Raw genomic sequence first — 11378 nt, forward strand, 5'->3', positions numbered from 1 at the left:
CCTCTGCTCATTCTGAAAGTTGGTTGTACTACTTCTGCCCTGTATTCATTCATGTCTGAAAGTGTGACTTATTTTATAAGCTTGCATAATTAGAGGGATTTTAGAGTACATTGAACTGATGATGAAGGAAAGTTCTATGAACTGCAAGAGCTTATTTTGTTCATTTGCAGTTTGTAACAAAAACACAATAATGAGACATAAGCAAGGGCAGCAAGTCTTATAGCTAAGTAAAATTGAAGTAAATAAGGATTAATTTGGTTTATGCATAACTAGTATCTGTTCACTTGTCAAAGTGTGTTCTGTAGTTTTGTTTTTGTTTTTTGTAGTTTTTCTTTTGAATGGTGAACCTAGGTTTTTGTGGGGTCTTTTGTTTTTTTAGTAAAAAATGTTGATTTCAGTTGTCTGTCTTCATTGGTCACATACTGAGAAATTGATACTGGGGTACTCCCTTTTTTTGCCTTTGTTATCACTTAATAGCTCAGACTTGAAATTCCCATCAAATCACAGAAATTTTAATTCTAGTTGAAAAGTCTATTCTTAGATGAACTACCCTGAAAACATTGGCATGAATGCCCTCTGTAGAATTTGGTTTACTTGCCTCAAAACCAAACAGTTAACCAGAGACTGGTAAAAGATTTGTGTTCTGCTGCCTACTGTCTACATGAGACTCATATTTATTCTCATGCCTAGTATAAGGCTATTCAGAGTACCGACAAAGCTTTTTATAAGATTGTGTTTCATGTTACTGTTACCTAAATAGTGCATTAGCTAAACACACTATATGTGTATCATTCTTTCCTGTAACTGGGATACCAGGTTGGGTCTTTCAGATACATCATTTTCTCTATGGCTTTCCTTATAGCTACGCAAATGCTTTTCTAGACATTTGATTGGTGAAATTGCCAATATTTGATCATTTTTTATCTACCAAAATGGCCATTTTTATCTGGCTGGATTTAATAGTTTCTGAAATTACTTCCTAAATGATCAGATTGCAAGTCAGTATAGTTGACCCTTGAGCAATGTGGCAGTTAGTAGTCGTGACCCTCTGTACAGTTGAAAATCCAAGTATAACCTTACAGTTGGCCTTCCAAACCCTCATTTCTGTGTTGGCAGACTCAATCAAGCAGATTGGGTAGTACTGTAGCACATATTTAGTGGAAAAAAGTACGCCTACAAGTGACCTGTGCAGTTAAACCTGGTGGTGTTCAAGGATCACCTGCACTTCTCATTTGTATTTCAGTTAAATCATGTCTCCTTAGAATTGATCCTTAGAACTGTATGACAAGTTTTAAAGAAAAGCTATAGCTTTGAAAACATTTGCAAATATGAAGTTTGCTGAATATAGACAATACCAAATTTATAATTTCTACCTTGAAATTAAATGAAAGTTCTTAAGATAACATTCATATTACTAACTTATTATCACTCCAACTTTTCATAAAGCCCCTATAGTTGTTCTACGATAGATCCAACTTGCTGCATAGACATTGGTATGAGAAATGTTATTCCAGCAGTCACCCAGAAAGGGAATAAAATTGAATTTAAATGTTGAGGCAGGATTATAATAAAGCATAAAATATAAGGTGGGGAAATTATATTACATAATTGAGATAAGTGAAGAGTTCCTTTCAAACATTTTATTAAGGCTATTGAAATGTATAGATCCAACTCAGTCTTTGACTGTTGGATCCATACAATCAATCGTTTCTGAGAATCATACTCTAAGTTCAGTCCTTGTTAAAGGTGGATGAAGGCTCTAATATAGTTCTAGCTGATGAACAGACTCTGAATTAGATTGTAGTCAAGCTGTGCCCTTCCTAAGGATCTCTTAGATTTTGCTATTTGTGTTTGTTTTGTTAAAAAGTGGCTAAAATTGCCTAGTTTAGAAATCAAAACGTTTGCTAGAAAAGTTTTTGTTCTAAGTCAAAGGGATTATGTATTTTCCTCATATTGGCATCCTGAAACCATTCTGGGATTGTCTTTTAAATTCTCAGTGTTAACATTTTGAATGTATAGTTCGTTCTATTTAATGAACAAAACAGTGTTTACCTCTATGTCATTGTCTTCCTTGGTGGCTCAAAGTGTAAAGAATCTGCAAGGCAGAAGACCCTGGTTCAATCTCTGGGTTGGGAAGATTCCCCAGGAGCAGGGAATGGCTACCCACTCCAGTATTCTTGCCTGGAGAATTTCATGGACAGAGAGCCTGGTGGGCTACAATCTATGGGGTCGCAGAGCTACAATCTATGGGGTCGCAGAGAGAGTCGGACACGACTGAGCAATTAATACTTTTCACTTTTCCTTTCATTATGAGAGCAGAGTTATTCTCAATTATTTTAGCCATTGGTCTTTTAACTGCCTACTAACAAAACTGTATGGTTTTTTAAGACTAAAAGTCTCCAGAACATTCCTAACAAAAACTTAAAATTTTCTAGTGATTGAAGTAGAAGCACATGGGAAGTAATTTTTTAAACTTTGCATTAGACAAATAAAAGTCCCCCAGTTTTTATAACTGTCTGCCTTTTTTTGATGTATTTTGCCAAACTCTGCAGCAATGATCCTTAATGGAAAGAGGTCTTTTTAAGGGTAATGAAACTGTTTCTGTGCCTAGGTCACAGAAAGGAAGCTTGCTTGATGTCCTTCCTCAGTATTTCCTTTTCTGTCTAAACCAGAATGATTGCCTTGTTTTTTCCCTTTGGTTTTGTCTTAAATATCCTAAGTTCCTAGCATCCATTCTACTTTAGGACTTCTGTAAATATTTTTTAGAAATATCTGAAAGCTTTGAATTCTGTATTCTTGGATATCATAAAGCTTTATCATGTGCTCTGAATTTTAAAACATACAGACTGAACTATTTAATGATAGTGAGATTATAAATGTGTTATATATGCATGTATAAATATCCTGGTTCAAGGTCCACTGCACAGTCCCCATCAGTACTGTTACTGATTCAACCTGACCTTCAGAGAGGTTTGCCTGCTTCACCATCAGATGGATTTGACATCTGACAGGACCACAGTGTCAATAAATGCTTCAGCTCGGGAGGATCAGAGCTCCAAGGAAACTTCCTAGAGGGCAAGTCTCCATAATTGGAGATAAGGAAGAGTGAAGCAGCGGTTTTTGAGGATCACATATTTGGTGCTCTAAATCTGTTGTAACTGTCTTGACACTTTAGTTTCTTGGCCTGAAAGTTAACACTTTTGTTCAGAAATCATTTGTCAGGTATAAAAATTGGAATACTTCATGTAAAAAGAATTATAATTTTTAATCTTAGAATCTGATTTTTCTTAAACATTAACTTGCAGTCATTTAATGGAGTTGGCATTTTTCTTTTTGGCATGGGAGGAGGAAGGGAATGTGCAGGAGGGGCAGAAAAAGGAGATAGATACTAAAGGCAACAAGAGGAGGTTGTTTTAAAGTAAAGTATCTTTTTTAAGTTAAGAAAATTTTGTTTTGAAATTTCAAATAGAATTAATCAATTTAGTAAATCATCTGTTTTATAGTAGTCAATAATGCATTACAGTTGATGAATTAGTCAAGTCTCTTTTTGCTCTCCATTAAGTCCCTCCAAAGGCCCTGTGTTAGGAGAAGGGAATGAACCAACTTCAGGTGTTAACTGTCACTTGTAGGTTCCATTGGGAAAGCAATCAAAATGAGATTTATGATAAGGATTGCAGGTATCCCTTCTACAGTATTATCTGTTCTTGGCCTTTCTGAAGCAGTGGATCGAAATCTGCCAGCAAGATAGAATTACTTGGGAAGCTTGAAAAAATCCTTCAGCAGCGCGGGTTAGGTTGAAAGGTTCACACTTAAAATTATCCACCACCCTCCCACCCCCACCTCCCCCATTCCCAGTCAGTGGCTCCCATTTCACTCAGTAAGAGTCAAAGGCTTTACATGATCTCCCTACAAAGCCCCCTAAATAACCTGGTCCCCGTGACTTCTCACACACCTCTCCCTCCCTCTGCTTCCATACTGGTCTCCTGGCTGCTCTAAATCATGCTTGTCTCATCCAAACCCTAGGGTCTTACTTGGTTTTTTACCTGTTCCCTGTACGTGGTTTGTTTCATTGACTAAAATGAGTCACATCTAACTTCAAGGGGACCTAAAAGGACCGAACCAGAATATTATGAACAACCCTACTTACCAACATGGGGCACAATATAATATGGATGAATAAGCCTGTACATGTGTGTGCGCCTGCAGAAAATGAGGTTGGTGTTACATACACTCTAGGAGGTGTGGTCTCTTCTGAACTGTGCCCTTTGAGAGGGGTGCTGGTAGCAGAATAGCACAGAGAGTCATATTTTAAGTGTTCAAAATTATTACGAGTCAATGCTATTGCACCTTTGGGGATGAAGTTGGAATACATAATGTTAAGGATAAGATTAGATATCTGTGCATGCTAAGTCGCTTCAGTCAGGTCTGACCCTTTGCAATCCCATGGACTGTAGCCCGCCAGACTCCTCTGTCCATAGGATTCTCCAGGCAAGAATATTAGAGTGGGTTGCCATTTCCTTCTCCAGGGGATCTTCCCAACCCAGGGATTGAACTCTGGTCTTTTAAGTCTCCTTCTTTGGCCGGCAAGTTCTTTACCACTAGCGCCACCTAGGAAGCCCAAGATATCTGTACACAAAGCTAAGTAGGAAGAATCTTCCAGGCAAAGGAACAGCAAAGGAAAAAAAGTATCAGGAAAGGCAGCTGAAGCCAGAGAGAATGTTGGTCTTAGTGGGAACTTTCCATGCACATCCTAAGGGGGATAAGAGTGAAAGTGAATGTCACTCAGTCGGGTCCGGCTCTTTGTGACCCTGTAGACTATACAGTCCATGGAATTCTCCAGGCCAGAATGCTGGAGTGAGTAGCCTTTCCCTTCTCCAGGGGATCTTCCCAACCCAGGGATCGAACCCAGAGCTCCCACATTGCAGGCAGATTCTTCACCTGGTGAGCCACAAGGGAAGCCCCAAAATACTGGAGTGGGTTAGGAATCTTCCCAACCCAGGAATTGAACCAAGGTCTCCTGCATTGCAGATGAATTCTTTACCAACTGAGCTATCAGGGAAGCCCAAAACAGGCAGACATCCTGGAATGTGAAGTCAAGTGGGCCTTAGGAAGCATCACTACAAAATTAGTGGAGGTGAAGGAATTCCACTTGAGCTATTTCAAATCCTAAAAGATGATGCTGTGAAAGTGCCACACTCAATATGCCAGCAAATTTGGAAAACACCAGTGGCCACAGGACTGGAAAAAGTTTTCTTTCAAATCCCAAAGAAAGGCAATGCCAAAGAATGCTCAAACTATCACACAATTACACTTATCTCACACACTAGCAAAGTAATGCTCAAAATTCTCCAAGAAAGGCTTCAACAGTACATGAACCATGAAATTCCAGATGTTCAAGCTGGATTTAGAAAAGGCAGAGGAGCCAGAGATCAAATTGCCAACATCCATTGGATCATTAAAAAAATAAGAGAGTTCCAGAAAAACATCTATTTCTGCATTATTGACTATGCCAAAGCCTTTGACTGTGTGGATCACAATAAACTCTGGAAAATTCTGAAAGAGATGGGAATACCAGACTACTTGACCCGCATCTTGAGAAACCTGTATGCAGGTCAGGAAGCAATAGTTAGAACTGGACATGGAACAACAGACTGGTTCTAAATCAGGAAAGGAGTCTGTCAAGGCTATATACTGTCACCCTGCTTATTTAACTTATATGCAGAGTACATCATGTGAAATGCTTGGCTGGATAAAGCACAGCTGGAATCAAGATTGCTGGGAGAAATATCAATAACCTCAGACATGCAGATAACCCCACCCTAATGGCAGAAAGTGAAGAAGAGCTAAAGAGCCTCTTGATGAAAGTGAAAGAAGAGAGTGAAAAACTCGGCTTAAAGCTCAACATTCAGAAAACTAAGATCATGGCATCCGGTCCTATCACTTCATGGCAAATAGATGGGGAACAATGGAAACACTGGCTGACTTTATTTTTGGCCTCTAAAATCACTGCAGATGGTGATTGCAGCCATGAAATTAAAAGACGCTTACTCCTTGGAAGGAAAGTTATGACCAACCTAGGTAGCATATTAAAAAGCAGAGACATTACTTTGCCAACAAAGTCCATCTAGTCAAAGCTATGGTTTTTCCAGTAGTCATGTATGGATGTGAGAGTTGGACTGTAAAGAAAGCTGAACGCCAAAGGATTGATGCTTTTGAACTGTGGTGTTGGAGAAGACTCTTGAGAGTCCCTTGGACTGCAAGGAGATCCAACCAGTCCATCCTAAAGGAGATCAGTGCTGGGTGTTCATTGGAAGGATTGATGTTGAAGCTGAAATTCCAATAACTCTGGCCACCTGATGCGAAGAATTGACTCATTAGAAAAGACCCTGATGCTGGGAAAGATTGAGGACAGGAGGAGAAGGGGATGACAGAGGATGAGATGGCTGGATGGCATCACCGACTCAATGGACATGGGTTTGGGTGAACTCTGGGAGTTGGTGATAGACAGGGAGGCCTGGCGTGCTGCAGTTCATGAGGTCACAAAGAGTCAGACACGACTGAGCGACTGAACTGAACTGGAGGAGGTGGCCAAAGAAGACAAAGGAGGATACGAGAGGTTTAGAGAAAGATAGATCTCTAGGAAAGTCAAATTCTTGGGTCCTTTGCTTCTTGAAAAGAGCTTCCATGAAATTTATCTTATGAGTACGACATTGCTTATCTCAAATCAGCTTTACTCAGTGGCATTTCAGTAACACATGGAATTGTCCTTCTCTCTTACACCACTCAGGGCAGTGTTGCCCCGAACCTCAGTCTTTAAATAATTTTGGCTGATTGTCCAGTCAGAAAAATCTACCTTGTTATGTCTTTCACCCAGATGGCTTATTCTGGAGTCTCCGGAAGAGAGATGGGCTGCGGAGGGCCTTGGCAGTAGCTCTGGCAGCCCTTCGGAATCGTGTAGAAGGCGTTCTTCACAACCTTAGCTAGCCGGGCCCTACCCGCCCAGCACGAGCCAGGAGCTGTGGTCTAGTCTGAACCGTGCACGCCGAGTTGGCGGGCGCAGGGAGGCGGGACCACGTGAAATGCTGTTTGAGGTTTCCTGTTTGCTCTCGCTGCTGCGGCCCTTTGCCACCACCTCCCTCCAAGCGAAAGCAAAGTAACACTGACATTGAGAATGTGGGGGCAGTTAAAAGCAGTCAGCCATCTGACAGTTTATCATTCTCCAAGTCTTTAAGATGGACAACGTACAAAATTTAAAAAACATTATAAAACAACCTCCAGCATGTCAGCAACTTACCTCTGATGTGACTATCTTAAGGTGCATAATTATGTGCATATTTTTGAGCTGCTTCTAAAGCTATTACCCAAGTCAATTCACAATGAATGTGATCATTTGTATGTCAACACTGCTTTATTCTCTCAGAAAGCTTCCCTTCACCCACGGTGCTCTGCTTGATTCCATTCTAAAGCAGTTGTTACTCTACCATATGCGGCTTGGACATAAGGTAAACAGTGATATATTTTTCTTCTTAGTAAATGTGACTTGTTTAGTAGAAATTCTCTGGAGGTAAGTAGTAAGCAAGAAAAACAAAAGCAAAACCGAACAGCATGGGCTCTGCTCACCTACCGGATGCTTCATCTCCCTGCTGCTCAGCTGTCTTGCCCAGTGTTGCTGGGGAGAATTATTCCCCAACATTAAATGAACCCCTGCCTACAAAACCCTGAAATACCCTAAAGCCACTCCTGTCAAAAGCCCCTCTGCTGAGGTCCACACCTGTGACTCGGGAGGCAGTGCACGTGGAAACCATCTGCCGTCTCCACTGCACGTTCCTGGGCCCAAGCAGATATTTGCGGAATCATTACCCGGAGGTGAGACGGGGGCCCATCTCTCTGGGGTGTTTCCAGGACCACCAGAGCGTGTTTCATGTTTGCTGCAGGCCTGTGTTTTGTGTTAGACTATACTAAGCCTCCAGACTTGGTGAGTCTTTCCAGTCATTTTCTTGTGGTGCAGGGAAAAGACAAAGCAAATAGAAGTTCTCAGGTATATGGATTATTGTATAAGTGAAAGAATATTAATTAAAATATAGTAGATTTACCTCCTACCATGATTTAAAATATCCTATTTTTTAAGAAAAATCTTTAAGCTGGAAAAGAAACCAGCATTTTTTCAAACTTTGGTTGATATTAGCCACCTGGATTAACCTATCAAAGACTGCAACACCTTTATTATCTTTTGACAAATTTGTTACTGTAAAATATACATAACAAAAGTTAGCATTTAACATATTCAGGGGCATTAAGTACATCCACTTTGGCCACCTCATGCGAAGAGTTGACTCATTGGAAAAGACCCTGATGCTGGGAGGGATTGGGGGCAGGAGGAGAAGGGGACGACAGAGGATGAGATGGCTGGATGGCATCACCGACTCGATGGACATGAGTTTGAGTAAACTCTGGGAGTTTGTGATGGACAGGGAGCCCTGGTGTGCTGTGATTAATGGGGTCGCAAAGAGTCAGACACGACTGAGCGACTGAACTGAACCGAACTGAAGTACATCTACAATGTTGTTTAGCTGTCCCCAGTATTTATTGCCAGAGCATTTTCACCACCCCAAACAGGAACTCTGTTCCCATTAAGCAATAACTCCCCTTCTCCCCTCCCTTTGGCCTTTGGCAACCTCTGTTCTACTTTCTATCTCTAGGAATTGGCCTATTCTAGATACTTTATGTAAGTGGAATGATACACTATTTGTCCTTTTGTGTCTGGCTTATTTCACTTGGCGTAATGTTTTTAAGTTTCATCCATATTGTAGTGTTTATAGGAATTTTCTTCATTTTATGGTTAAATATTATTCCAGTGGTGTATATACCACAATTTGTTTATCCACTGATGAACACTTGGGTGTTTTCCATCTTCTGGCTCTTGTGGATAGTGCTATGAATGGGCATACAACTTTGAATCCTTTTTTTCAATTCTTTTGGGTATTTAGGAGTGGAATTGCTGGATCTTATTGTAATTATTTCTTCAGTTTACTGAGGAACTATCAGACTTTTTCCACAGTGGCTGCACTGTTTTTCATTCCCACCAGCAATGCATAAAGGTTCCAGTTTCTCCACATCCTCACCAACACTTATTTTCTGTTTGTTTGAATAATAGCCATTGTAATGGGTGTGCAGGGGTATCTCATGGTGGTTTTGATTTGCATTTCCCTGATGACTAAAGATGTTGAACATCTTTTCACATGCTGCTTATAAGTTATTTACGTATTTTCTTCTGAGAATTTTATTTTTAGGTTATTTGCCCATTTTAATCGGGTTTTGTGGGGTTTTGATGTGTTGAGTTGTAGTTCTTTATGAATTTTGAAAATTTATTAGATAGGTGATTTACAAATATTTTCTCCCACTCTGTGGGCTCTCTTACTCTGTTGATAGTCTCTTCATGCACACGAGTTTTTAATTTTGGTGAAGTTCACTTTTTCTTTATAAACTGTGCTTTTGGTGTGTAACGTGTGCTTAGTTGCTCAGTCATGTCTGACTCTTTACGACCCTATGGGCTGTAGCCCACCAGGCTCCTCTGTCCATGGGGATTCTCCAGACAAGAATACTGGAGTGGATTGCCATGATCTTCTCCAGGGTATCTTCCCAACCCAGGGATCGAACCCAGGTCTCCCATATTGCAGGTGGATTCTTTACCATCTGAGCTACCAGGGAAGCACCTGGTGTCATATCTGAGGTTACACCAAAGATAACTGTGCTTTTGGTGCAGTACCTAAGAAATCACTGCCTGATTCAAGGTCATGAAGATTTTCACCTATATTTTATTCTAACGGTTATATAGTTCTTAAATTTAGGTCTCTGCTCCATTTTTTGGACTTAATTTTTATATATGGTAAAGGTAAGGGTGTGACTTCTTTATTTTGCATATGGATATAGTTTTCCCAGTACCATTTGTTGACAAGATTACCAATTTTATTTACAATGATAAGACTGAGTGTTCCTTTTCTCTTCCTGCCTCACCTGACAATGGGCACAGAAAACTTGCAGACTGTTTCTTCTCCTTCCTATTACCTGGCTGGTGAAGATCAACCCTGATTCCTACATTAACAATGGCACTTACACTACATTTAGAATTTGCCATTAGCAAGACAAATGGGTTTTACAATTTTTTTTTAATTTATTTACTTATTTTCTTTTTGGCTGTGCTGCATCTTTGTTGCTGCTCGGACCTTCTCTAGTTGTGGTGAGTGGGGGTTACTCTTGGTTGCAGTACGCAGGCTTCTCATTGCGGTGGCTTCTCGTTGCAGAGGACGGACATTAGGCACATGGCTTCAGCAGTTGTGGCTCATGGGCTCTAGAGCAAGGACTCAGTATTTGTGTCACATGGGCTTAGTTGCTCCATGGCATGTGGAATCTTCCTGGACCAGGGATCAAACCCATGGCTCCTTCTTGCAGATTCCTATCCATTGCACCCCCAGGGAAGTCCCAGTTCTACAGTTCTTATGACCACATTTTCCCTATAAGTCTGCTGGATGACTATGAGAATTACTGAGACAGTGTATCCAAAAAAACCCAGCACAGTGCTTATCACAGAATTGATTAATTTCTTAGGGTTCTTCCTTTCTAAGCAGCTGACTCTAGATAACTTAAGCAAAAAAGTAAAAGCTATAGACAGGCCATTAGAAGTTCACAGACTTATAGAAGGCTAGAAAACCAGGCTTGGAAATGAGTAGGAACCAAGGTAATTAGAGGAAGGATCTATCCTTAGAGCTTCATATGGGTCACACACCAAAATTTAGTGATATGTCAAAATGATACATAATGCTGTAGAAGAGATTTCCCAAAGGAAAATGCAGTTAGGAAGAAGGAGTGAATGCTGGGCAACAGTTTATGACAACTGTCTGCCCTAAATAATCTTGCTGGTTTCGCAGTATCCATATCCATGTGCTTTTCATTCATATACTCCCCAAGATGCTCCTGCCTCACATATTACTATTATCAAACCTGCATGGTGTGTGTGTGTCCTCGGTTGTGTCTGACTCTTTGCAACCCCATGGACTACAGCCTGCCAGGCTCTTCTGTCCATGGAATTTTCCAGGCAAGAATATTGGAGTGGGTTCCCATTTTCTTCTTCAGGGGATATTCCTGACCCAGGGATTGAACCCAAGTCTCTTGAATCCCCTTTTTTGGTAGGTGGATTTTTTACCACTAGCACCACCTGGGAAATCCAAAATTGCACTACCCCTCCTCAAAGGAAGACAACAGAAAGTGTTGTTACTGTTCCAAGGCCAGACATCTGTGATGTCTGCTGTTTAGTCCTGTCACAGTCCCATTTTGGTATTCAGTAACTTACATATTAAAGGATGAATTTAACAAACAAATAG

This window comes from Odocoileus virginianus, chromosome 6, assembly GCF_023699985.2.
Source record: "Odocoileus virginianus isolate 20LAN1187 ecotype Illinois chromosome 6, Ovbor_1.2, whole genome shotgun sequence".
In the NCBI taxonomy this organism is placed as follows: domain Eukaryota; kingdom Metazoa; phylum Chordata; class Mammalia; order Artiodactyla; family Cervidae; genus Odocoileus; species Odocoileus virginianus.